This window comes from Oncorhynchus masou, chromosome 31, assembly GCF_036934945.1.
Source record: "Oncorhynchus masou masou isolate Uvic2021 chromosome 31, UVic_Omas_1.1, whole genome shotgun sequence".
Taxonomy (NCBI): domain Eukaryota; kingdom Metazoa; phylum Chordata; class Actinopteri; order Salmoniformes; family Salmonidae; genus Oncorhynchus; species Oncorhynchus masou.
In genome coordinates, this window is record NC_088242.1 from 81,372,141 (window position 1) to 81,398,879 (window position 26,739).

At 43.3% G+C, this 26,739-nt stretch overlaps 1 pseudogene; it reads left to right on the forward strand.

Annotated features, from left to right (window-relative positions):
* LOC135524546 (serine/threonine-protein kinase STK11-like) overlaps nt 1–26,490 on the forward strand; it is a 53,594-nt pseudogene extending 27,104 nt beyond the window's left edge.
* Nucleotides 26,491–26,739: the final 249 nt, after the last annotated feature.

A 26,739-nucleotide genomic window follows, 5' to 3' on the forward strand; every position in this document is an offset into this window, starting at 1 on the left:
CCAGAGCGGCAGGAATGTTGTACAGAGAAGCAGTCCAATGTGCTCTGGGTTTATATCGCACTGTGCAGTCTGGCAGGTGTTATCCGAGCTAAGGCTGGCTGGTGACTGAGAAAAAAGACCACTAGCCGTTGCAACAACGACTAGTAGCTAGTTAGCTGGCTAGCTCCTGATGGAAGCAGATCTGTACCACATTGGGTGAGGCGGGTTGCAGGAAAGTATATTTAGTTTGTAGATAGAATGTGAGATTAAGATGAATACGAAAAATACTGGCTAATTACACTGGATAAGACATGGTATTAGACAAAGTCAAACACACACGTCCTACTACTACGCCACCTTGTAGTTGAGTGTAGATTTTATGTAGATATAGATATTCCATAATAAATCAGCTGTTTCGAGCTACAATAGTCATTTACAATATAAACACTGTATTTATGATCAATTTGATGCCATTTTAATGGACAAAAAAATTGCTTTTCTTTCAAAAACAAGGACAATTCTAAGTGACCCCAAACTTGAATGGTAGTGAATGTTGAAGAGTTATAGGCTAGTTATAGAAACATTTGTAGTTACTTTTTATATTGGAAGTTTCTCATGGTTTAAATATGTCTAATATATGCTTTTTGAATATGGTAGCAAATGTGACTCATCTGACCTCAAACTGTAGCCCTGTATGCCTTTATTTTATTTCCAAAACACTTAAGCGTTCTGTCTCTGATAAACTCTTGTTATCTCTCTCAGAACGATCTTCTTGACCCTAACCAGGACGGGTCTTCTGTGTCACGGAGGCTCTGCACTGCCAAAGCTGACTCTCGCTCCCTCTGTTCTCATCCTCCTAGATCTATCCTCTGCCTTCGACCCCGTGAACCATCAGATCCTCCTCTCCACTTTCTCAGGACTGGGTGTCTCAGGCTCTGCACACTCTTGGATTGCAGCTTACCTGGCAAGTCACTCCTACCAGGTGACGTGGCGAGGATCTGTGTCTGCACCACGTAATGTCACTACTGGTGTCCCCCAGGGCCCTGTTCTAGGCCCTCCCCTCTTCTCTCTATATACCAAGTCACATGGCTGTGTCATATCCTCACATGGTCTCTCCTATCATTGCTATGTGGATGACACTCAACTACTTTCCACCTGACACCCAGGTGGCGACACGCATCTCTGCATGCCTGGCAGATACCTCAGCTTGGATGTCAGCCCATCTCCTGAAGCTCAACCTTACAAGACAGAGTTGCTTTTCTTCCCGGGGAAGGCCTGTCTGCTCAAAGACCTCTCCATCACAGTTGGTAACTCAACAGTGTCGCCCTCTCAGAGTGCGAAGAACCTTGGCATGACCCTGGACAACACCCTGTCATTCTCTGAAAACATCAAAGCATGCTCTACAGCATCCGTAGAGTACGACTCAACCTCACACAGGAAGCGGCAAAGGTTCTAATCCAGGCACTTGTCATCTCCCATCTAGACTACTGCAACTCGATGTTGGCTGGGCTCCACGCTTGTGCCATCAAACCACTGCAACTTATCCAGAACACTGCAGCCACTCTCTACCTTCAGGCTATGCTCAAACCCTACACCCCAACCCGAGCACTCTGTTCTGCCACCTCTGGTCTCTTGGCCATCTCACTCCTACAGGAGGGTAGTTCCCGCTGCCCAGTCCAAGCTCTCTGTCCTGGCATCCCAACGGTGGAACCACCTTCCCTCTAAAGCTTGGACAGTAGATTTCTGCCCATCTTCCAAAAGCACCTGAAAACCCTACCTCTTCAAAGAGTATCTTAAATAACGCCCCCCTTGAGGAAACGTGTACTTACTATGCCTGTGATATGTAATGGTCCCACCTAGCCATCTTAAGATAAATGCACTAACTGTAAGTTGCTCTGGATAAGAGCGTCTGTAATGAGTTTACCTTTAACTTGAAGTTTATTTCACTTCCAGGTATAGAGTAGACACCATGCTAGAATGTGGTGTGTCCTGTGTCACCTAACCTATTTTAGTGCATGTTAATGCCAAAGGTAATAACAATTAATGAATCAGAATCTAATCAATCTCTCCTTAACATGTGGTCCTTCCACGTGTGGTCATGCCAAAAGGCGAAAGGAAGGATAAGGAGGAGTAAATAGAAGCTGTGGAAAAAGAGTTGTATAAATATTTCACCTGGCAAGAGGGCAGATGGGTCTTTTAAAATAATTAATTTCTAAGCTCTGCAAATATTAACATTAAGAGGAATTACAATGGGTAGAGTAGCCATGCTGAGTCATTGCAACTGTAATGTCCCGGCTCCTGAGGGGCACCCTATTCTTAAGGTGTAGCAGCTTCACTAGGCTGCATTATGGAGGCTTGATCACCCCCCCCCACACACACACACACACACACACACACACACACACACACACACACACACAAGGCCTTGCACAGACCAGGATCAAGTGCTCAAAACAAAAACAGGGCGCACTCGGCGCTTGAAAAACAATTACTTTCATAATTCATAGTGTATATCTAAATTCCTAACTTACCAACTGCCTCTGTAGCAAGTAAAAATTTGGCGCATAGGCCTGTTTATTTCTGCAGCAACACATCACAAATTGTAAGCAAGCTAGTTACATTGCCTCCTAAAGACATGACTGACATTGGGGAAAGAGAGTGGGCTATCAGCTGATCGCAGATTTTTTTGCGTGATTTATCTTCAATGCTCTTAAAATTCTTACATAAATTCATATTATTAATAATCTTCTAACTCATGATATATCGCTGGCTGGTCGGCTAGTGGCTTGTGTGGATATTTTAGTGTCTAGACTAGCTGTGTTGCTACTGCCCTGACACACACGTGCAACTCCCGACTGAAGGAGGGATGGAGTTGGGTCGGAGGGACGTTGATGCAGCTGCTCCTTTCTCTGCGGCGCATATCAGCCAACCAGATCGAATATTGATGATGATGATGATTTAAATCAGGTGTTTTTAAATACTACTCAAACGTTATGCTTCTTTGGCAGTACTGTTGATATTGAAACTGGGTAGCTAGCTACACACACTCGACCGGTGGCATCTCAAGCCATGCATGTTTGCATGTTTGGATACTGGGCGTCCGCAATCTCCGTACAGGGCAGACGATGTCACGACGACTTGTGGGTTCAAAAACCCCAATGACAAAAAACGATCTACAGTACCAGTCAAAAGTTTGGACACACCTACTCATTCAATGGTTTTTCTTTATTTCTACTATTTTATAAATTAGAATAATAGTGAAGACATTAAACCTATGAAATGACACATGGAATCATGTAGTAACAAAAAATGTGTTAAACAAATCAAAAAATATTTTATATTTGAGATTCTTCAAAGTGGCCACCATTTGCCTTGATGACAGCTTTGCACACTCTTGGCATTCTCTTAACAAGCTTCATGAGGTAGTCATTTGGAATGCATTTCAATTAACAGGTGTGCCTTGTTAAAAGTTCATTTGTGAAATGTATTTAGTTCTTAATGTGTTTGAGCCAATCGGTTGTGTTGTGACAAGGTAGCCCTATTTGATAAAAAAAACAAGTCCATATTAGGGCAAGAAGAGCTCAAATAAGCAAAGAGAAAGGACAGTTCAATCAAACACACACAGACCCACTTACTATCATACCCTACACACAGCTTCTAATCCTACACACACATTTTACCGACCGATCTCTTAACTGCACACCACAATTATACATATCAGTTGTTTTAAGTAACTGCTTATTCCATTGGTTAGCCTTCTTTATACACTGAACACAAATACAACGGAACATGTAAAGTGGTCCCATGTTTCATGAGCTAAAGTAAAAGATTCCAGAAATTTTTCATACTTACAAAAATGTTCCTCTCAAATTTTGTGCACAAATTTGTTTACATCCCTGTTAGTGAGAATTTCTCCTTTTCCAAGATAATCCATCCACCAATGGCATATCAAGAAGCTGATTAAACAGCATGATCATTACACAGGTGCACCTTGTGCTGTGGGCAATATAAGGCCACTCTAAAATGTGCAGTTTTGTCACACAACACAATGCCACAGATGTCTCAAGTTTTGAGAGAGCGTGCAATTGCCATGCTGACTGCAGGAATGTCCACCAGAGCTGTTGCCAGATAATTTCAATGTTAATTTCTCTGATATAAACCACCTTCAACATTGCTTTAGAGAATTTGGCAGTGGGTCCAACCGGCCTCATAACTGCAGACCACGCGTATGGCGTCATGTGGGCGAGCCGGTTTGCTGATGTAAACGTTGTGAACAGAGTGCCCTATGGTGGCGGGGGTTATGGTCTGGGCAGTCAAAGCTGGACAACGAGCACAATTGCATTTTATCAAGATATTGTGACCAGATCCTGAGGCCCATTGTCGTGCCACTCATCAGCATCACCTCATGTTTCAGCATGATAATGTAAGGACCAATGTCGCAAGGATCTGTAAACAATTCCTGGAAGTTGAAAATGTCCCAGTTCTTCCATGGCCTGGGCATTCTCACCCAAACACGCCACCCATTGAGCATGTTTGGGATTCTCTGGATCGATGTGTACAACAGCATGTTCCAGTTCCTGCCAATATCCAGCGATTTCGCACAGACATTGAAGAGGAGTGGGACAACATTTCACAGGCTACAATGAATCAGATCAACTCTATGCGAAGGAGATGTGTCACGCTGCGTGAGGCAAATGGTGGTCACACCATTTGACACCCCTGCCTTTTTTTAAGGTATCCCTGTGAAATCCATAGATTAGGGCCCCAATTTTTTTTTATTCAATTGACTGATTTCCTTTATGAACTGTAACTTAGTAAAGTCTTTGTTGCTTTTATATTTTTGTTTATAACTAAATAGCAAGCGAGTTAGAAGTGGATGTGAATGGCTGTTAGCACTTGATCAGAGAATAGGAGTGAGTAGGAGTGTGTCCTGTCATAATAAAGGAAAAAAGTGATCTCTGGGGAAGATAATGTTGCTTCGTTGGCAATCTTAATGATGGTGTTGTAGTCTGCGCAGCCACGCAGTCATGGGTGAACAGGGAGTACAGGAGGGCACTAAGCACGCACCACTGAGGGGGCCCTTGTGTTGAGGGTCAGCGTGGAGAATGAGTGGTTGCCTACTCAACACCTGGGGGCGGCCATCAGGAAATCCAGTTGCAGAGGGAGGTGTTCAGTGCCAGGGTCCTTAACTTAGCGATGAACTTGGAGACCACTATGGTGTTGAACACTGAGCTGCAGGAGATGTAATGATGACACATACTGCACTGAGGATGACAATGAATAAATATTTGATCAATTTGGGGTGGCAGGTAGCCTAGTAGTTAGAGCGTTGGGCCAGTAACCAAAAGGTTGCTACAGTAGATTGGATCCCGAGCTGACAAGGTAAAATTGTAAACTGTCATTGTAAATAAGAATTTGTTCTTAACTGACTTGCCTAGTTAAATAAAATAAAAATTGTCATGACACATCTCTCAATTGCTGTGCGTTGCAGCTCTTCTTTGTTGTCCTCAACCCACACTCTTATAGTCTGCCCACTTCAGAGCAAACCCTGCCTGGCTGCAAAGACTTTGTCAACTCTGTCAGTTGGTTGTCCTGTATTTAGACCAATGTGAGAAGAAAGGTTTTGGCTTCAAAGCTGGCTTGAAGAGTAGGCTTATTAGACTGAACAATCTCGGTATTGTACATCAGAATAGTATTTGAGTATTTCCATGTAAAATGATTATGACTGTAATGGAGGACCGGTGTCTCCTTATTATGCAATATTTAAAAGGCCTGCGCTATTGGGGAAGACCAGCTGTTTTATTATTTTAAAAAAATGTGTATATATGTTTTAACCATTATTTTGACAGGGAAATCATATTGTATTTTACACACTCTTTTTCAGATGAACCCTGCATAAATACATCAAACACACTACCGTTCAAAAATTTGGGGTCACTTAGAAATGTCCTTGTTATTGAAAGAAAATCAACAACAACAAAAAATCCATTAAAATAACATAAAATTGATCAGAAATACAGTGTAGAGATTGTTAATGTTGTAAATGAATATTGTAGCTGGAAACTGATGATTTTTAATGGAATATCTACATAGGCATACAGAGGCCCATTATCAGCAAGCATCACTCATGTGTTCCAATGGCACGTATTTGTTAGCTAATCCAAGTTTATCATTTTAAAAGGCTAATTGATCATTAGAAAACCCTTTTTAAATGATGTTAGCACAGCTGAAAACTGTTGTGCTGATTAGAAGCAATACAACTGGCCTTCTTTAGACTAATTGAGTATCTGGAGCATCAGCATTTGTGGGTTTGATTACAGGCTCAAAATGGAAAGAAATAAAACTTTCTTTTGAAACTCGTCAGTCTATTCTTGTTCTGAGAAATGAAGGTGAGAAATTGCTAAGAAACTGAAGATCTCGTACAACGCTGTGTACTGAGAAGTACAGCGCAACTGGCTCTAACCAGAATAGAAAGAGGAGTGGGAGGCCCCGGTGCACAACTGAGCAAGAGGACAAGTACATTAGTGTCTAGTTTGAGAAACAAACCCCTCACAAATCCTCAACTGGCAGCTTCATTAAATAGTACCCGCAAAACACCAGTCTCAACGTCAACAGTGATGAGGTGACTCCGGAATGCTGGCCTTCTAGGCAGAGATGTAAAGAAAAAGCAATATCTCAGACTGGCCAATAAAAATAAAAGATTAAGATGGGCAAAAGAACACACACTGGACAGAGGAACCCTGCCTAGAAGGCCAGCATCCCGGAGTCGCCTCTTCACTGCTTTCTAGTGATTAATTAGCTAACACAACGTGCCATTGGAACACAGGAGTGATGGTTGCTGAAAATGGGCCTTTGTACGCCTATGTAGATAATCCATTAAAAAATCAGCCGTTTCCAGCTACAATCATCATTTACAACATTAACAATGACGACACTATATTTCTGATCAATTTTATGTTATTTTAATGGACAAAACATGTGCATTTCTTTCAAGAACAAGGACATTTCTAAGTGACCCCAAACTTCTGAACGGTAGTGTATATACAACATATATATAGTTGAAGTCGGAAGTTTACATACACTTAGATTGGAGTCATTAAAACTTGTTTTTCAACCACTCAACAAATTTCTTGTTAATTAACAAAGTATAGTTTTGGCAAGTTGGTTAGGACATCATCTTTGTGCATGAAACAAGTAATTTTTCCAACAATTGTTTACAGACAGATTATTTCACTTATAATTGACTGAATTGACATAATTTGAGTCAATTGGAGGGGTACCTGTGGATGTATTTCAAGGCCTACCTTCAAACTCAGTACCTCTTTGCTTGACATCAAGACCTCAGCCAAACAATTGTACACCTCCACAAGTCTGGTTCATCCTTGGGAGCAATTTACAAATGCCTGAAGGTACCACGTTCATCTGTACCATGAATAGTACGCAAGTATAAACGCCATGGGACCACGCAGCCATCATACTGCTCAAGAAGGAGACACGTTCTGTCTCCGAGAGATGAACGTACTGAGGTGCGAAAAAGTGCAAATCAAGCCCAGAATAACAGCAAAGAACCTTGTGAAGATGCTTGAGGAAACGGGTACAAAAGTATCTATGTCCACAGTAAAACGAGTCCTATGTCGACATAAGCTGAAAGGCCGCTCAGCAAGGAAGAAACCACTGCTCCAAAGCCACCATAAAAAAGCCAGACTGCGGTTTGCAACTGCACATGGGGACAAAGATTGTACTTTTTGGAGAAGTGTCCTCTGGTCTGATGAAACAAAAAGAGAACTGTTTGGCCATAATGACCATCGTAATGTTTGGAGGAAAAAGGGAGGCTTGCAAGCCAAGGAACACCATTCCAACTGTGAAGCATGGGGGTGGCAGCATCATGTTGTGGGGGTGCTTTGCTGCAGGAGGGACTGGTCTATAGATTGCATCATGAGGGAGGAAAATGATGTGGATATATTAAAGCAATATCTCAAGACATCTGTCAGGAAGTTAAAGCGCAAATGTGTCTTCCAAATGGACAATGACCCCAAGCATACTTACAAAGTTGTGGCAAAATGGCTTAAGGACAGCAACGTCAAGGTATTGGATTAGCCATAACAAAGCCCTGACCTCAATCCCATAGAACATTTGTGGGCAGAACTGAAAAAGCGTGTGCGAGCAAGGATGCCTACAAACCTGACTCAGTTACACCAACTCTGTCAGGAGGAATGTGCCAATATTCACCCAACTTATTGTGGGAAGCTTGTGGAAGGCTACCTGAAACGTTTGACCGAAGTTTAACAATTTAAAGGCAATGCTACCAAATACTAATTGATTGTATGGTAACTTCTGTCCCACTGGGAATGTGATGAAAGAAATAAAAGCTGAAATAAATAATCATTTTCAGAAGTCTGTCACGACTTCTACCGAAGGTACCTCCTCTCCCTGTTCGGCTGCGCTCAGAGCGGTCGGCGTCGCTGGTCTACTAGCCATCACGAGCCCATTTTCCTTTTATGATTGTTTTGTCTTTGGTTCTTTTTCACACCTGGTTTCATTAGCGTTAATTTCTGTGTGTGTGACTTCCGGCGCCGACAGAGATGGCCGCCTCTTCGTTCCTAGGAAACTATGCAGTTTTTGTTGTTTTTTTACGTGTTATTTCTTACATTAGTACCCCAGGTCATCTTAGGTTTCATTACATACAGTCGAGAAGAACTACTGAATATAAGAGCAGCGTCAACTCACCATCAGTACGACCAAGAATATGACTCTCACGAAGCGGATCCTGTGTTCTGCCTTTCACCCAGGACAACGGAATGGATCCCAGTCGGCGACCCAAAAAATGAGTTCGTAAAAGAAGGAAACGAGGCGGTCTTCTGGTCAGACTCCGGAGACGGGCACATCGTGCACCACTACCTAGTATACTTCTCGGCAATGTCCAGTCTCTTGACAACAAGGTTGATGAAATCCGAGCAAGGGTAGCATTCCAGAGCGACATCAGAAACTGTAATGTTCTTTGCTTCACGGAAACATGGCTCACTGGAGAGATGCTATCGGAGTCGGTGCAGCCAGCTGGTTTCTCCACGCATCGCGCTCAGAAACAAACATCTTTCTGGTAAGAAGAGGGGCGGGGGCGTATGCCTTATGGCTAATGAGACGTGTTGTGATCACAAAAACATACAGGAACTCAAATCCTTCTGTTCACCTGATTTAGAATTCCTCACAATCAAGTGTCGACCGCATTATCTACCAAGTGAATTCTCTTCGATTATAATCACAGCCGTATATATTCCCCCCAAGCAGACACATCGATGGCTCTGAACTAACTTTATTTGACTCTTTGCAAACTGGAATCCATACATCCTGAGGCTGCATTCATTGTAGCTGGGGATTTTAACAAGGCTAATCTGAAAACAAGACTCCCTAAATTGTATCAGCATATCGATTGCGCAACCAGGGCTGGCAAAACCTTGGATCATTGCTATTCTAACTTCCGCGACGCATATAAGACCCTGCCCCGCCCTCCTTTCGGAAAAGCTGACCACAACTCCATTTTGTTTATCCCTGCCTACAGACAGAAACTAATACAAGAAGCTCCCAAGCTGAGGTCTGTCCAACCAATCTGATTCCACACTCCAAGACTGCTTCCATCACGTGGACTGGGATATGTTTCGTATTGCGTCAGACAACAACATTGACGATTACGTTGATTTGGTGTGCGAGTTCATTAGAACGTGCGTTGAAGATGTCGTTCCCATAGCAACGATTAAAACATTCCCAAAACAGAAACCGTGGATTGATGGCAGCTTTCGCGTGAAACTGAAAGCGCGAACCACTGCTTTTAATCAGGGCACCCACGACTGCGTGGCCACACACGCCTCCAACTCAATCATCAAGTTTGCGGACGACACAACAGTGGTAGGCTTGATTACCAACAACGACGAGACGGCCTACAGGGATGAGGTGAGGGCCCTCGGAGTGTGGTGTCAGGAAAATAACCTCACACTCAACGTCAACAAAACTAAGGAGATGATTGTGGACTTCAGGAAACAGCAGAGGGAACACCCCCTATCCACATCGATGGAACAGTAGTGGAGAGGGTAGTAAGTTTTAAGTTCCTCGGCATACACATCACAGACAAACTGAATTGGTCCACCCACACAGACAGCATTGTGAAGAAGGTGCAGCAGCGCCTCTTCAACCTCAGGAGGCTGAAGAAATTTGGCTTGTCACCAAAAACACTCACAAACTTCTACAGATGCACAATCGAGAGCATCCTGGCGGGCTGTATCACCGCCTGGTACGTCAACTGCTCCGCCCACAACCGTAAGGCTCTCCAGAGGGTAGTGAGGTCTGCACAACGCATCACCGGGGGCAAACTACCTGCCCTCCAGGACACCTACACCACCCAATGTTACAGGAAGACCATAAAGATCATCAAGGACAACAACCACCCGAGCCACTGCCTGTTCACCCTGCTATCATCCAGAAGGCGAGGTCAGTATAGGTGCATCAAAGCTGGGACCGAGAGACTGAAAAACAGTTTCTATCTCAAGGCCATCAGACTGTTAAACAGCCACCACTAACATTGAGTGGCTGCTGCCAACACACACTGACTCAACTCCAGTCACTTTATTAATAGGAATTGATGGGAAATGATGTAAAATATATCACTAGCCACTTTAAACAATGCTACCTAATATAATGTTTACTTACCCTACATTATTCATCTCATATGTATACGTATATACTGTACTCTATATCATCTACCGCATCTTTATGTAATACATGTATCACTAGCCACTTTAACTATGCCACTCTGTTTACATACTCATCTCATATGTATATACTGTACTCGAGACCATCTACTGTATCTTGCCTATGCTGCTCTGTACCATCACTCATTCATATATCTTTAGGTACATATTCTTTATCCCCTTACACTTGTTTGTATAAGACAGTAGTTTTGGAATTGTTAGTTAGATTACTTGTTGGTTATTACTGCATTGTCGGAACTAGAAGCACAAGCATTTAGCTACACTCGCATTAACATCTGCTAACCATGTGTATGTGACAAATAAAATTTGATTTGATTTTGATTTGATTTATAATTGTAACCTGTTGCCTGCCTCAGTTTGTGCGGGATGAGTCGTTGATTGTGAGGTGCTCGGTTAGGTATTGCCGTTATTTGTTTTCACGGGTTCTGAAGTAAATGAGTGTCGGATCTTTGTTTGTTCCTCGTACCTTTGTACGGGTTTTCAGTTGTCGAGGGGGTTGTCCTTTTGATTGTGCCATTCCTGTGTTGGTGGACTTTCTTTTTAAACATGCTTTTCAGACATCCCTGCTCTCCTGCGCCTGACTCCTACACCTACCACCTGGACGCACGTTGTCACAAAGTCATTCTCTACTATTATTCTAACATTTCACTTTCTTAAAATAAAGTGGTGATCTTAACTGACCTAAAACAAGGAATTTTTACTAGGATTAAATATCAGGAATAATGAAAAACTGAGTTTTTATATATTTGGCTAAGGTTTATGTAAACTTCAGACTTCAACTGTATAACCTTGAAACCAATCTTTGTGTGGTTACAGCTGGGTGAGGAAGAAACACCCTGCCATGGAACCTCTGGTGCCAATGCCCCCCAGTGCTGACGGAATGATGCGTGGCGTAGCATGACTGTACTGCCTTACCTGGAGCACCTGCACGGCTACACCGACCAGGATGATGATGAAGTCTCCAGCTCCATTGAAGAGATCTACTCTCAGGGTTTCACTATGCCAGGTGAGATACAGAGATATGGAGGGAGAGAATGAGGGAGATATGACTTAATAGAGTGATTTTTATAAGGACTAGGAGAGCCACATTTCCAACCAGGGTTTTGCTATGCAAGGTGAGAGACATGGGATGGAGGGAGAGGGAGGTGGAGAGATGTTGAGGTGGAGAGTGAGGGTTATTGGGAGAGAGAATTTGAGTGATAAATAACATTTCTTTGTCACATTCTTTGCAAACAACAGGTGTAGACTAACAGTGAAATGCTTACTTACTGTACGGGTCCTTTACCAACAATGCAGAGTTAAAGATAAACTATTTGAATAGTGCCATCAGGAATAAATACACAGTAAATAACAATAACGAGTAAAAATAACATGGCTCTATACAGGGATTACCAGTACCGAGTCAATGTGCAGGGGTAAGAGGTAATTGAGGTAGCTATGTACATTTAGAGTATCAGTCAAAGTTTGGACACACCTACTCATTCAAGGGTTTTTCTTTATTTTACTCTTTTCAACATTGTTGAGTAACAGTGAAAACATCAAAACTATGAAATAACACATGAAATGCCTAGTTAAATCAAATGTAAAAGATCATGTAGTAACCAAAAAAGTGTTAAACAAATCAAAATAGTCTATTTTAGATGCTTCAAAGATGCCACCCTTTGCCTTGATGACAGCTTTACACACTCTTGGCATTCTCTCAACCAGCTTTACCTGGAATGCTTTTCCAACGGAGTTGCAAATCAAATGTTATTGTTGTGTAGCAAAATGCTTGTGCTTCTGGTTCCGACGGTGCAGTAATAGCTAACAAGTAATCTAACACCTCCCCAACAACTACCTAATACACACAAATCTGAAAGGGGTGAATGAGAATATGTACATATAAATATATGGATGAGCGATGGCCGCGCGGCATAGGCAAGGTGCGATAGATGGTATAAAATACAGTATATACATATGATATGAGTAATGTAAGATATGTAAACATTATTAAAGTGGCATTATTTAATGTTCCACACATATGCTGAGCACTGTTGGCCGCTCGCAAACCATTTCAATTGGGTTGAGGTCGGGTATTGTGGAGGTCATGTCATCTGATGCAACACTCCATCACTCTCCTCCTTGGTAAAATAGCCCCTACACAGCCTGGAGGTGTGTTTTGGGTCATTGTCCTGTTGAAAAACAAAAGAGAGTCCCACAAAGCGCAAACCAGATGGGTTGGTGTATCGCTGCAGAATGCTGTGGTAGCAATGCTGGTTAAGTGTGCCTTGAATTCTAAATAAATCATGACAGTGTCACCAGCAAAGGAAACCATCACAACTCCTCCTCCATGCTTCACGGTGGGAACCACACATGCAGAGATCATCCGTTCATCTACTCTGCGCCTCACATAGAAACAACGGTTAAAATCTAAAATCTAAATGTTGGACTCCAGACCAAAGTAAAACATTTCCACTGGTCTAATGTCCATTGCTCGTGTTTCTTGGCCCAAGCAAGTCTCTTCTTATTATTGGTGTCCTTTAGTAGTGGTTTCTTTGCGGCAATTCGACCATGAAGGCCTGATTCACGCAGTCTCCTCTGAACAGTTAATGTTGAAATGTGTCTGTTACTAGAACTCCGGCATTTATTTGGGCTGCAATTTCTGAGGCTAATGAACTTATCCTTTGCAACAGAGGTATCTCTGGGTCTTCCTGTGGCGGTCCTCATGCGAGCCTGTTTCATCATAGCGCTTGATGGTTTTTGCAACTGCACTTGAAGAAACTTAAAGTTCTAGAAATTTTCCAGATTGATTGACCTTCATGTCTTAAAGTAAAGATGGACTGTCATTTCTCTTTGCTTATTAGAGCTGTTCTTGCCATAATATGGACTTGGTCTTTTACCAAATAGGGCTGTCTTCTGTATACCACCCCTACCAACACAACTAATTGGCTCAAACGCATTAAGAAGGAAAGACATTTCACAAATTGACTTTTGACAAGGGACACCTGTTAATTGAAATGCATTACAGGTGACTAACTCATGAATCTGGTTGAGAGAATGCCAAGAGTGTGCAAAGCTGTCATCAAGGCAAAGGGTGGCTAATATGAAGAATTTCAAATATAAAATATATTTTGATTTGTTTAACACTTTTTTGGTTACCACATGATTTCATGTGTTATTTCATAGTTTTAATGTCTTCACTATTATTCTACAATGTAAAAATAAAGAAAATCCCTAGAATAAGTATGTGTGTCCAAACTTGCGACTGGTACTGTAAGTAGGGGTAAAGTGACTAGGCAACAGGATAGATAATAGACAGTAGCAGCTGTGTGTCCAGTGTGCGTGTCCAGTGTGTGTGCAAGAAAGTTAGTCCAAAAAGTGCCAATGCAGGTTGTCCGGGTAGCCATTTGATTAGCTATTTATCAGTCTTGTTTAAAAGTCTTATGGCTTCGGGGTAGAAGCTGTTCAGGGTCCTGCTGGTTGCAGACTTGGTGCACTGCTACCGCTTGCCATGTGGTAGCAGAGAGAACAGTCTGTAGCTTGGGTGACTGGATCATTTCTTGAGCTTTCCCCTGACACTGCTTGTTGTAGAGGTCCTGGACAGAGCATGTGAGCGGAGCTGGAGTAGATCAAGGTGTGGAGTGTGCCCGATTTGACTGGAGCGCAGAGCGAGTTTGACAAAGGCTGGACCGTCGGCCTTCTTGCACACTCCAGTAGTGCTCACTTCACGAGCTCTGGGCATACCCAGCCCAGCATGCATTTGTAGGCTACTTGTGTGCTGCTATAGCCCCTTGCTTTAGCTACTGTCATGGAGTTCACTAAATATTTTCATAAAGAAACTGATAAAACAAACATGTTAAAAATCAAGGTGACTTACAAAGATGAGGAGGACCAAGAGCAAGAGAGGGAGTGCAATGATGTAGTGTCTACGACTAAAGCATGATGGGTATTTTGTCATGCCCTGACCTGTAGAGAGCTTTTTATGTCTCTATTTTGGTTTGGTCAGGGTGTGATTTGGGTGGGCATTCTATGTCCTTTTTCTATGTTTTGTATTTCTTTGTTTTGGCTGGGTATGGTTCTCAATCAGGGACAGCTGTCTATCGTTGTCTCTGATTGGGAATCATACTTAGGTAGCTTTTTCCCACATGGGTTTTGTGGGTAGTTATTTTCTGTTTAGTGTTTGCACCTTACGGGACTGTTTCGGTTTAATTTATTCTCTTGTTATTTTGTATTAGTGTTCAGTTCAATAAACAACGTGAACACTTACCACGCTACGCTTTGGTCCGACTACTCTTCCTCATCTGACGACGAAAGCTGTTACATACTTACTATGTGTACATGCTAACAGAAAGGAAGGAGGTGGCTAGCTAGCGAAGTGTGTCATTGTAGCAAAGTATTTCTAAACTAAAAATCAGATCTCTTAAAAGTGTTCATTTTCATTCTGTTATATATACTGAATAAAAACATAAACACAACATGTAAACCCATTTTTCATGAGCTGAAATAAGATCCCAGAAATGTTCGATATGCACAAAAATGTTTCTCTCAAATTTTGTGCACAAATTTGTTTACTTCCTTGTTAGTGAGCATTTCTCCTTTGCCAAGATAATCCATCCACCTGACAGGTGTGGCATATCAATAAGCTGATTTAACAGCATGATTATTAAACAGGTGCAACTTGTGCTGGGGACAATAAAAGGCCACTTTATAATGTGCAGTTTTGTTACACAACACAGATGTCTCAGGTTTTGAGGGAATTACATGCAATTGGCATGCTGACTGCAGGAATGTCCAACAGAGCTGTTGCCAGAGAATTAAATGTTAATTTATCTTCCATAAGCCCCCTCCAATGTCATTTTAGATAATTTGTCAGTACGTCCAACCGGCCTCACAACCGCAGACCACGTGTAACCACGCCAGCCCAGGACCGCCACATCCGGCTTCTTCACCTCCGGGGATCATCTGAGGTGGAGGGGGATGTTGAGGAGTATTTCTGTCTGTAATAAAGCCCTTTTGTGGGGAAAAACTCATTCTGATTGGCTGGGCCTGGCTCCTAAGTGGGTGGACCCGGCTCCCAAGTGGGTGGGCCTATGCCTTCCCAGGCCCCTCCATGGCTGTGCCCCTGCCCAGTCATGTGAAATCCATAGATTAGGGCCTAATTTATTTATTTCAATTGACTGATTTCCTTATATGAACAGTAACTCAGTAAAATCTTTGAAATTGTTGCGTTATATATATTTTTCAGTATATATAATACGCTGTCATTGATTTTGCCCCTGTAGGCCTGAAATATTACCTCTTTCAAGCTTTCTGTTTTTATTAGGGTTATTTGACCTAAATACCTTTTTTTAGGCCGAACTATAGAAGAAAAGAGGGTATTCTCTGCTGCTGGCCTACTCTCCAGGCACCACATGAGTCTGAAGCCACAGACTGTGACCAAACTCATGCCTAATAAGGCAGTTTTTTGTTTCATTTTTATTTAAGTCTAAGTCACAGCCTATATGCGCAATTTATGGACTATAATGATTTAACACAATGTTTAAATGCTGAGCACTATAATGTTCCTGCCAGCCTAGTGTGTCGCACTCGCAAATACTTCAGTTTATTTATTTGTAGACTATAGCATTGAAATAATAGGAAAATAATATAGCCTAAATAATTTATTTTAATTGTATTCTAGACCTCACCATTTATTTAAAAAATGTACATTGGCGTTGGTCCGTGCTTACTGTGGTGTAGCCTACAGTGTCGACCCACAATAACATTTTATGAATGGCCATCCATGTGTTAGGCCTAACGTTTGTGAAATGGTTAGTTGCATTGGCTTTATTAGTCCTGATTCCTGTGACTAATCAATTTGGCTATTTAAAGATACATTATACAGAATTCTCTCCACTATTTCCTGGTTTCTAAAATTCCAGTAGTGCTCCTAATTTCAGTTTACTGTATGTGACAAAACAAGCAGTCATTGTGGAGAATCATTGTAACATCTAAACCGCTGTGAAATATATTTCCATAAATGAAAATATTGTATTTTAGCTGTTTTGAAACTGGTGTACAAAACCCGAAAGTAAAAGACTCCAAAACAAAATGTAAGAACGGGCAGCAATAAAATCGAGCACATAGAACAGATCTACCGCTTCTTATGCTTGCTTTCAATGAGAATGGCAGATCTGTAACTCACATTTTCTATGTGAATCACCCAAAAAGTTACATATTGCAGCTTTAAGCTCTGAATGTCAGCTGTCCAACTGTGTCAGGAGTTATCCTGAGCTTGTTTTCAATGAGAATCAATGTGTTTGCACAGCGGGTAATGCAGAAGTATTGTGTTTTTCCCTATGATCACCTTGTCAAAAATGTACGGATACAAACTCCATTACGTGTTGTCCATTTGACCTGTCCCGTTTTTAGGATATGATTGTTGAAATGCCATATTCACATCAAAGCACATTTTTTATTTGAAGGATGTTTAAAATATGAGCAACACATCAAACAGCAGTGTTGCGTCAGCCAGTTCTTACTTCTGTGTAGACCTGCTAGACCTATTAGTTTCCCAAAATATTTCACCTTAATGGAGTTAATGAAGTCCCTCCACCCCCTCTCTTTTCCTCCCCTCTCCTCTTTGTCTCTGTCATAATAATGTGATGTTGCCAATAGCCAGAGCCTTATCTAGTGCAGGAGAGGAGACAGCCAGGCCTGATGGAGCCAACCAGATGCTGCTGATATTGTGCAGCACTAGGACCTACTTGGGGAACCACACTAAGACAAATGTCAATGTTATGCGTTTTCTTTTGGATATTTTTGTATTTTTTGAATGACAAAAGCACTGTTTGGATGCACAATCCTTTGTCTGTTAGCCTTCTGTAGTGGTGTCATTAACACGGCATTTATGTCATGCGTCAGAGCCCACATCCTCAAATCAAAGTTTTACTCGCTTCTCACTGAACGTTTTTCCTTCGTATGGATGGATTGTTATCTCTCTGTGTGTGTTCTGGTGTGTCCATCACTGCAGAGGACCTGATCAAGCTGCTGTCTGTCAGTCTGTCTGTGATTGTGTCAGCCTAGTGCGTATGTGGTAGCCACTATGGACCAGTGAGGCACTTTTCCCAGACTGAGACTAGTGATTGAACAAGGTTAGAGCTGGTAGGAAAGGAGTCTGGAGGAGGAGGGAGCAGAGCAGGTGAAGTTGACTACGTCAGGCTCAGAGAATGTCCATGGAGGAGGGAGCAGAGCAGGTGAAGCTGACTACGTCAGGCTCAGAGAATGTCCATGGAGGAGGGAGCAGAGCAGGTGAAGCTGACTACGTCAGGCTCAGAGAATGTCCATGGAGGAGGGAGCAGAGCAGGTGAAGATGACTACGTCAGGTTCAGAGAATGTCGATGGAGGAGGGAGCAGAGCAGGTGAAGTTGACTACGTCAGGTTCAGAGAATGTCCATGGAGGAGTGAGCAGAGCAGGTGAAGATGACTATGTCAGGTTCAGAGAATGTCGATGGAGGAGGGAGCAGAGCAGGTGAAGCTGACTACGTCAGGCTCAGAGAATGTCCATGGAGGAGGGAGCAGAGCAAGGTGAAGCTGACTATGTCAGGCTCAGAGAATGTCCATGGAGGAGGGAGCAGAGCAGGTGAAGCTGACTATGTCAGGCTTAGAGAATGTCCATGGAGGAGGGAGCAGAGCAGGTGAAGTTGACTACGTCAGGCTCAGAGAATGTCCATGGAGGAGGGAGCAGAGCAGGTGAAGATGACTACGTCAGGTTCAGAGAATGTCGATGGAGGAGGGAGCAGAGCAGGTGAAGTTGACTACGTCAGGTTCAGAGAATGTCCATGGAGGAGGGAGCAGAGCAGGTGAAGCTGACTACGTCAGGTTCAGAGAATGTCGATGGAGGAGGGAGCAGAGCAGGTGAAGCTGACTACGTCAGGCTCAGAGAATGTCCATGGAGGAGGGAGCAGAGCAAGGTGAAGCTGACTACGTCAGGCTCAGAGAATGTCCATGGAGGAGGGAGCAGAGCAGGTGAAGCTGACTATATCACGCTCAGAGAATGTTCATGGAGGAGGGAGCAAAGCAGGTGAAGCTGACTATATCAGGCTCAGAGAATGTCCATGGAGGAGGGAGCAGAGCAGGTGAAGCTGACTATGTCAGGCTCAGAGAATGTCGATGGAGGAGGGAGCAAAGCAGGTGAAGTTGACTATATCAGGTTCAGAGAATGTCCATGGAGGAGGGAGCAGAGCAGGTGAAGCTGACTATGTCAGGCTCAGAGAATGTCGATGGAGGAGGGAGCAGAGCAGGTGAAGCTGACTACGTCAGGCTCAGAGAATGTCCATGGAGGAGGGAGCAGAGCAAGGTGAAGCTGACTACGTCAGGCTCAGAGAATGTCCATGGAGGAGGGAGCAGAGCAGGTGAAGCTGACTATGTCAGGCTCAGAGAATGTCCATGGAGGAGGGAGCAGAGCAGGTGAAGCTGACTACGTCAGGCTCAGAGAATGTCCATGGAGGAGGGAGCAGAGCAGGTGAAGCTGACTATGTCAGGCTCAGAGAATGTCGATGGAGGAGGGAGCAAAGCAGGTGAAGTTGACTATATCAGGATCAGAGAATGTCCATGGAGGAGGGAGCAGAGCAGGTGAAGCTGACTATGTCAGGCTCAGAGAATGTCCATGGAGGAGGGAGCAGAGCAGGTGAAGCTGACTATGTCAGGCTCAGAGAATGTCCATGGAGGAGGGAGCAGAGCAGGTGAGCAGGCTCAGAGAATGTCCATGGAGGAGGGAGCAGAGCAGTTGAAGCTGACTACGTCAGGCTCAGAGAATGTCCATGGAGGAGGGAGCAGAGCAGGTGAAGCTGACTATGTCTGGTTCAGAGAATGTCCATGGAGAAACAGAGCAGTCCATGGCTCAGGAATGTCCATGGAGGAGGGAGCAGAGCAGGTGAAGCTGACTATGTCAGGCTCAGAGAATGTCCATGGAGGAGGGAGCAGAGCAGGTGAAGCTGACTACGTCTGGTTCAGAGAATGTCCATGGAGGAGGGAACAGAGCAGGTGAAGCTGACTACGTCTGGTTCAGAGAATGTCCATGGAGGAGGGAGCAGAGCAGGTGAAGCTGACTACGTCAGGCTCAGAGAATGTCCATGGAGCAGGGAGCAGAGCAAAGTGAAGCTGACTATGTCAGGCTCAGAGAATGTCCATGGAGGAGGGAGCAGAGCAGGTGAAGCTGACTACGTCTGGTTCAGAGAATGTCCATGGAGGAGGGAACAGAGCAGGTGAAGCTGACTACGTCTGGTTCAGAGAATGTCCATGGAGGAGGGAGCAGAGCAGGTGAAGCTGACTACGTCAGGCTCAGAGAATGTCCATGGAGCAGGGAGCAGAGCAAAGTGAAGCTGACTATGTCAGGCTCAGAGAATGTCCATGGAGGAGGGAGCAGAGCAGGTGAAGCTGACTATGTCAGGCTCAGAGAATGTCCATGGAGGAGGGAGCAGAGCAAGGTGAAGCTGACTACGTCAGGCTCAGAGAATGTCCATGGACTTGGTCACGGGGTTCATTTCCACTTTCAATGGAAGAACTCATTTCTTTCTCTAATCACTCAGTCAACTTCTCTCTTATTAACACAAGGCAGATGCTGTGATGTGCTCGCCTGGACTTTCACATGATATCTGATTCATTATATTTGATGACATTAGCACTAACATTGTTGAATGTGACAGGCTGGTATAGCAGTAGTTGTGGCCTGAAGGTGGACTTATGTTGCTGTCTTGTACTTGTTTTGTAACATAAGGTGCTAGAAGCACTCAATATGTCCTCGCCTGCCTTGGCTAATTACTGCATGTTGTTGGTGTCATGGCTCTGGTTAGAGACACAGTATAGTCATTCTTGGCCCACTGCTAAAGCCCTAGACACTGGCTGTGATGTAGGGCACACTACACAGAAAACAATGTATTTCAAGGCTATAGCCTACTATACATTTCAGAACCTCAAAATGGGAGGGATCCAGTACTGAATGAATACAAAAAGCACATCGGGCATTTGACATCAAAAGATTAGATTAGATTCCTAGATGCCATACAATCTGAAGTCTGATTCCTCCTTTGTCCCTGCAATCTTCAGATGTTTCACTGACAACAGTACATTTGATACGTGCCTTAAGACCATGCAGCTACTTGCCTGTTTTAATGACTCATTTTAGTGGGTAAGTTTTGGGTTTATTTGCTAATTTTTCATTTTGACTGCAGTGATTAGCCTACCTGAGTCATCATATAAACGACTGCCCAAACTGCCTCCTCTCTGATAACACAGTGAAGTTCAAAATCAACACTCATTCAATCATTCCTAGTTTTTCTTTCTTGTCTTATATTAGAGATAAGAAGTGATGGAAATTGTTTTATTATATTAGCTTTCAAGTAAATTACTTTATTCATCTTTCCACAATAGAGTTTTATGAGCTTGCTTGAACTGTGAGAAGGTGTCCAATCTGGCCTTACCCAATTACATGAGGACAACATGGAGAGAGACTATCCATCACGTATTTCTCCTTTCCCTCAATTACCTTTCCTCTCCTAAACAGCAGTCTTTTATTTTGTCATTTGTCTGCTGGGGTTTCTTGTGCATTATGTGTTGCCAATTAATCAACGTTAAGCCCATTTAAACTGAATCTTGTTTATGTTGGGGGAAAATGTCATTCCCACCTCTCCCCTTCAAAGGGAATCACAAAAAGATGATTTTGTATTTTCGATTTGATTCACCGCTGCTTCCGCTGTTGGGCGGCTTGTGGAAGGTAGTTGTGAAATTATACCCACTATACTTTCCTTTTCCCTTGCTGCCGTCTGTTGTGTGTTTGCCCTCTGTGCCATTCTGTGGCTGTGAAAACATGCAGAATAGAGCTTAAAGGTAACTGGAATCACAATCATTTGTACTAGCGTGGCTTTGTAGGGCAATGCCTGTTGGGAGGCTGGTTTGTGAGAAAGAAGAACTACAATTAGTATGTAGAAGTGTGATAGAAATTTGCAAATTCAATTGAGTTAGATTACTATATGAACAAATTTATTTCCAGCCCAACTCCTCCCCAGTCTGAGCCTCCTATACTGCAAAACACACAGTCCTGTATTCTTCATCATTCCTCCATTAATCCATATATTTCTATCTCTGTATCTCTCCCTCTCTCTCTCGCTCTCTCGTTGTCATTCCGCTGAAGGCTGAAGCATTAAGGGGTTTTAGAATTCCTATGGGGTTTATATGTGTGTAGGGAAGCTCAGTATACCACCCCTGCTTATCTAGAGACTAGAAACCATCCCTCCAGCACCAACTCTTACTGTGCAACAATGCATCCCACTATAGAGGGAGCCATAGCTTGACTACATTAGAGCGGTGAGGTGTTTTTGAGAAAGAGAGGGAGGTGTGCATATGGCCTGTGGTGTTTTTGACGTCAAACGTCCTGGTTTGTGACCCCCATATCAGCCTTTCTTGCTCAGTTTGTGCCCACACACAACACCACCACCACTTATTTCAATGATTTCCGCAAACATACATTCCCCCTCCTCCCTCCGCTCGCCGGCTCCAGAAGCAGCAGTTTGAAATTGCCGATTAGAGAGTAGCAAGTGTTTAAGTTGCCATGGCAACTGGGTGAGTCATCCCTCTGCGGTCAGTTTAGTCACACTTGCACTGTATATCCCTCCCTCTTCCTTCTCTCCCTCCTTTCCTCCCTCTCGCTCTGCTCTGACACATGATTCTACCTTTTCTTTTGTCACCTTTGCAGTGGTCAGAGGGGGTGGCAGATGCAGGTCTTTACAGGTCAGCCACTGTTAGAGTCGTGAGTCGAGGATGGTAGAGAGGCGCTGTGACGGGGAGTTTGATGAGGGCAACCCGAGGGTCGCTGTGCTGCCTTTGATTACTTATTTATGGCCCAGGCTAATCAGTAAGCCCAGTGTCGACAGCTTCACAGGGGGGGGGGGATAAAGGAAGAGAGAGCAAGCCCAGACAGACTTCATTTAGCTGGTCTTCATTTGCTGAGAATGCCCAGAGCGCTTGGATTTCTGATTGAACAAGTCTAATAATGTGCGGATGTACATTTTGGTTAATTGTGGGATGATTGTCGTTATGAGTGTGGCTTTAGTCATCTGGTGCTTTGTGAACCTGTGTTCACATGAACCTGTGTTCACATCAGGGCCAACTCATTGCCCAATTCATGAAAAATCATGACTCTTTATTATTATTAATGTCATGTAGTTTGAGTTTTATTTTCCTATTTCAACTTGGCATATTTTACTTACCTGTTAGACACTTTGTAATCTTGGTTCCTCAAGCAACAGATGACTGACAGATGAAACATGTTCTGCTCTCTATAATGAAGTGAAACCAGCTGCTGTAACTACTGCTGCTACTCTCTATACTAGTCTGTTTTCTGTTAGCTCAACTGCACCCCAGCCTGCTCCTGTTTGGCTGCGTTTCTTCTCAGATGGGGAATTGGTATATATCTCAATCACTGCCTGTAGTTGATTAATAATGGTAATAATTGATTGAGCTCCCCTGAAGGAGCAGAGCCTAATGCCAAGACCACATGTGTTGTCATCTAATATGTGGGTTTCCTGTCTGAAGTTCTGTTGTTGAACAACTTCAGTTTGGATCAGCTACTCTACACTAGGGGACGGTTTACTTGGACACAGAAGTCTAGTCTTGGACAAAAAAACACATTTTCAATTAAGAATCTCAATTGAACATGATTTTTAGTTTAGTGGGAATGCTGTTTGCTATATGTAGATAGCTGTGCTCTGTGCTAGTGGGAATACTGTTTGCTATATGTAGATATCTGTGCTAGTGGGAATACTGTTTGCTATATGTAGATAGCTGTGCTCTGTGCTAGTGAGAATATGGTTTGCTATATGTAGATAGCTGTGCTAGTGGGAATATGGTTTGCTATATGTAGATAGCTGTGCTAGTGGGAATACGGTTTGCTATATGTAGATAGCTGTGCTCTGTGCTAGTGGGAATACGGTTTGCTATATGTAGATAGCTGTGCTCTGTGCTAGTGGGAATACGGTTTGCTATATGTAGATAGCTGTGCTCTGTGCTAGTGGGAATACGGTTTGCTATATGTAGATAGCTGTGCTCTGTGCTAGTGGGAATACGGTTTGTTATATGTAGATAGCTGTGCTCTGTGCTAGTGGGAATACGGTTTGCTATATGTAGATAGCTGTGCTCTGTGCTAGTGGGAATACGGTTTGCTACTGGAGAGTTTTATTTGGCAATTGGGTTTTGATTTTAACTCCAGAAGAACTATATCAGCTGTAAATGAAGCAGGCTGTTTTGGGTTGTGCTTTCACGTAGTGAAGAGCACAGAAATAGCATGAAACACTTTGAAATTAAATATATTCTTTGTAGGCGAAACATTTTAATTTTCATCAGCAGTTAATGTGTGAATGTGCTTTTTCTTGTTTGTGAATTGCAGAGTTTGATTTCTATGCAAAATGTCCTAATAAAAGAATCATAGAAATTAGCCAATCAGTCAAAAGCGACCAGTCATCAAACATCTCTGTAAAAATGCAAACCACAGAGGCACAAGTTAAAAAATAAGCCTACATTTTGTAAAAGCACACAGTAAAAATAAGCCTACATTTTGTAAAAGCACACAGTAAAAATAAGCCTACATTTTGTAAAAGCACACAGTAAAAATAAGCCTACATTTTGTAAAAGCACACAGTAAAAATTAGCCTACATTTTGTAAAAGCACACAGTAAAAATAAGCCTACATTTTGTAAAAGCACACAGTAAAAATAAGCCTACATTTTGTAAAAGCACACAGTAAAAATAAGCCTACATTTAGCAAGTCTCCCAGCACTTTCTGTCTGTCTACAAACTGTTGTTCAAAGCTGCTCTGTGCTCACCTCTCTCATTATCTTGATTACTCTGACCTGTTTCTAACAGTTTGTGGAGGTGAGAAGGAAAAAGTTAATCCTACTAGACACTTACAGTGTCTGACACAGATCTATTGTCAATTTGTAATTTCCTCCTAATGGTAAGCTGATCCTAGATTTGTGCATAAAGCCAATTTCTACCCGGAGTCTAACAAGATGGCTGACAGCATACTGTATGTTTCTCTAGTGAGCCATCTCGCTGACCTCTAACCCCTGCCTCTCTGTGTCTTCTCCCCAGGACGGGTGCATGAGGACGGGCTGGAGCAGAACGGGTACCAGGGGGGGTGTGTGGGGCTGGGGCTCAGGACCCTGTGTGTGAACGGCACAGACACAGACACAGAGACAGACCAGGACCACTACCCAACCACCATCAGAACCAGGTCCCGATCAGAACGCCTCTCCAGCTCCTCCTCCAACCCCTCACGCAAAGGAGTGTCCACCTACAGCCGCATCCGCAAGCTGTCCAACTGTAAGCAGCAGTGAGAGCAGCCCCCAAGTCCCCCAACCCTGAACACACACTGGACAGGTGAGGAGAAGGAGTAGTCATACAGGACACCTGTACAATGTTGTGGTCTACATCTAATTATAAATTGGGTGGTTCGAGCCCTGAATGCTGATTGGTTGACAACCGTGGTATATCAGAGCGTATACCAAAGGTGTGACAAAACATTTCTTCTTACTGCTCTAATTACATTGGTAACCAGTTTATAATAGCAATAAGGCACCTTGGGGGTTTGTGGTCAATATATCCACTCACTCTGTGTTGTGAATAAGAACAGCCCTTAGCCGTGGTATATTGGCCATATACCACACCCCCTCGTGCCTTATTACCTAAGTGTATGGAGACACCCTTTGGGGCTGATCCTGTGACCTTGAGATGATAATGCTACTTAATCCAACTAAGATGTTGTCTTATCTGAGATGTTCTCTTCTCTGAGATCCTTAATAAATACAAATACAAGGATGAACTGATCCCTTGATCCCCTACTGAAACATACAGCTAATTGAAAATGTATGCCCCCACCCAACATATCAGGGAAATAAGATTCTGATTTCGTCTGCCTGGAGTAATTATTCATCAGTGCCTTGATTTCTTTCTTCTGAGACACTCTCTATGTAACAACAGGCCAGAAGAGTCTGAGTGTAATTATGGAGCCAAATAGAACAGTGGAGTGGTGCTGCCTGGGTTTCTCCAGGGAGAGAGAGAAGAGGAGAGGCAGGCTGGTTTGGTGGAGAGCCTGGATGGGGGCCGGATGACGCAGTTTAGGGTGCTGAGAGGGGTGGGGGAGGCAGGAGCCCTGACTGACGCTGATGCTCTGTATGGATGGAGTGGAGGAGAGGAGGAGAGGAGGAGTGTGTGGGCAGACTGCGTGGAAGGGAGATGCAGCATAATCAGCTTTTTTGAGTGTTTTCTCTTCTCCCTCTTTTTCTATATATTTTTCTCTCTGTCGGCCCTTTTTGTTTTTCTCTTTCCCTCTCTCCGCGCTCCCCCTGTGGCACCTGCTTATTCATGTGGGTTCCTCTCTTTCTTCCTCTCTCACTCCTTTCTTTCTCTCCCTCAGTCTCTTTCTGTGAGTCATTCCTGAGTACGCGCTCTGACTCTTTAACAAGCTCCCCCTGCCTCACACCTCACATTCCTCTTTCTGAAGGAGAAATTAAGGATCCCATCAAATGTGCTGCTGTACTCCTGCCTGGTTAACAGGATCGTACAAATGCTTTGTGTTCCAACACAAATACCCTCACACCACCTCCCGAGCCAATAGGGGATTCTGATGCTGATTGAAGAATACTTCTGATACTAACAATATTCCTTCCTAACCCACATGTTTTTGGCCATTTTATCATAGTTTACAATATTGTGATGGTGCTATATGAAAAAAAATATTTGTCTGACTATTTGTTCAAAATAATGAGTTAAAATAAAATAGTCCGGAGAACTAATTGTATTGTCATATTTGAAATGCCACATCATCTACAGTACTGTATGTAATTGAGGGTGACTGATAAGATGACATCATCTCCAACTTGTTTATATTCCGTCAGTCACATGGATGGATCTGGGACCACAGCTAATCAGTGAGAAATGGAATAGCTGTCCAATAGCAGCAAAGAGCCAAGCGGCATCCTTTCTGAGT